We start from the raw sequence: 2,651 nt of genomic DNA on the forward strand, positions 1-2,651 counted from the left end.
ACAAAATGACACTTCCTTCTCGTTTAAAATGCACCGCGTTTATTTTTTAACAAAACAACAAGGTGAAAAAGCAAAGGTCCAATCGGTAAAAGTTCTTTCGAAGTCATTATGATTAAAATGTTAGATGAAAGTTCTTCGTGGAATTAATAAGATTAGAAGGTAAAAGTATTGTGTAAAAATAATATCCTTATTTTAAGGTTGGTGTTTTAACTGGTGGAGTTCGCCTTATTCAAAAGTCTCATGAGGAAAATAATTCATAGAGAATGTGTGGAATGGGTGCGTGTGTGCATAAGCGTGATTTTTTAGTGCCCGCATGGCGTGTGTAATCATTGTTTTGTTGACAGTGTGCGAGCCCTTTTTAGTCTCACACAAAACATGCGTTCACATTTCAAGCCACTTTTCTTGTCATACACATACGCGCACACAAACATACATGCGCATGTGCACACACGTACATATATTCACGTTCACGTACATACACTCACATTCACGTGCATACACACACGCTAACGTACACACATGTACACACACATACGAGCACATGTACACACACATGGGCAACGTCACTTCCTTTAAAGGAAATCCACACATGCGCAAAAAAACACCGGAAACAACTACAAAAACAAGAGACCTGAGCTGTTTCTTTCTTTTCGATTCGGCTCCCGAACTGAGCGGTTGACGGACCAATCGCTCCCTTTCGGGGTGTGCGTCCGCGCGCTTCACGTGCTTTGTAACTATGTGTGGGGCAAGAGCCAACAAACAGTATGTACACCTTACACACTTTCTCTCTCCATGGCCTGGATTGACTTTCTCTCTCTCTACAACAATAGACTTTCTCTCTCACCAGCTAACAGTGAGAGACGCACGCCAAACTAAACACGTGCTGTACCTTTTCTTTCATTTGTTTTTTCACAAAATAAATTCTAGTTCGTTTATTTCAATAAACGCGTTGTTTGTTTCTACCTCAAAACAATTCATTTTTCCTATTTTGTACGACTGGGGTATATATATAATATATCCACCAGTCCACTACAAACTGGTGACACCCGAACGTGAGATGAACAGGCATTTCCTTCTATACCACAATCCCGCAACAAACTGGCGACTGACTGACGTGAAACGAACACACATGGTGACCCTACTTTTTTTTAAATGAATTGTTTTGAGCGAGACGCACGTCTTATTTGATGAACAAAAAAAAAACAACTTTTCAACAAAGAAAAACAAGTAAACTACTACCAACAAGAATCTCAACAAGCAACAATGGCATTGAACCCCCCTTTTTCCTCTTTACACTAATGGACCTAATTTTTCCAGAACTCTTTTTCCATTTCAGACAACGGGCACATCACCCCGTTATTTGACTAAACATGAGCAATGTTAGGTATACACACGGCGAGGAAAAAGAGAATTTCTCAAGCAGCAGACGAACAACAATGACGAAACCACTCGTCAGACTCGGCAGAAAAATAAACATAGAGCTGTCGACTACATACCGAATATAAAGAAAAAATCGAGCTCGACAAACATTTTTCATGGTTTCCTGACATTACCCTGCAACAAACGCGAGGAGCAAAATTACATGGGCCTATACACATTCTCTCCCACACAGCAGAGACAACAACAAAGTAACAATAACAGGACATCCCTATTAACACATAGGAAGAAGTTGAATCAACAATATGAGTTGAGATGCAACACGCACACTGATAAACTCACAACTGGAAGTTTCGTTGATAGCTGGCAACTGGACACTCACCGTTCAACATGAATGAATGCGCAACAAGCGCCCGTACAGACAATGTACACACACTACCGCAGACTCACTTGCGAAGACTCATGTCAACACAAACAAAATTTTCCTTGCAAACGAACAATTCACTTAACTGTCAAAAAAAAACAAAACAAATGTCAACCTAAAAAAAGAGTAAACACCTTTTCCACGCGTAAGTAAATACTTTTTTTATGAACACACTCCGTTTTTGAAACAATTACACCAACAGCAAAAAAAAAAAACAGGAAGAAAAGTCAATTGCCCAAAACATTATTTATTTAAAAAAGAAAAAGCATATACACTGCATATTTTTTTTTTCTGGGAAGGGGAGTATTGTGTGAGCCCTTTCTAGTCTCACACAAAACACGCGTTCACATTTCAAGCCACTTTTCTTTTCATACACATACACGCACATACACACACGTACATATATTCATGTTCACACACTCACACTCATGTGCATACACACTCACACTAACATACATACATGTACACACACATACGCGCACATGTACGCACACATGGGCAACGTCACTTCCCTTTAAAGGAAATCCACACATGCGCAAAAGATCACTGGAAACAACTACAAAAACAAGAGACCTGAGCTGTTTCCTTCTTTTCGATTCGGCTCCCGAGCTGAGCAGTCGACGGACCAACCACTGCCTCTCGGGGTGTGCGTCTGCGTGCTTCATGTCCCCTACTACTGTGTGTGGGGCAAGAGCCAACAGACAGTATGTACACCTTACACGCTTTCTCTCTCCATGGCCTGGATTGACTTTCTCTCTCTCTCTCTCTCTCTACAACAATAAACTTTCCCTCTCACCAGCTAACAGTGAGAGACGCACGCCAAACTAAACACGTGCTGTACCTTTTCTTT

The sequence above is a fragment of the Euprymna scolopes genome, chromosome 15 (assembly GCF_053919585.1).
Source record: "Euprymna scolopes isolate OS-2025 chromosome 15, ASM5391958v1, whole genome shotgun sequence".
Classification (NCBI taxonomy): Eukaryota; Metazoa; Mollusca; class Cephalopoda; order Sepiida; family Sepiolidae; genus Euprymna; species Euprymna scolopes.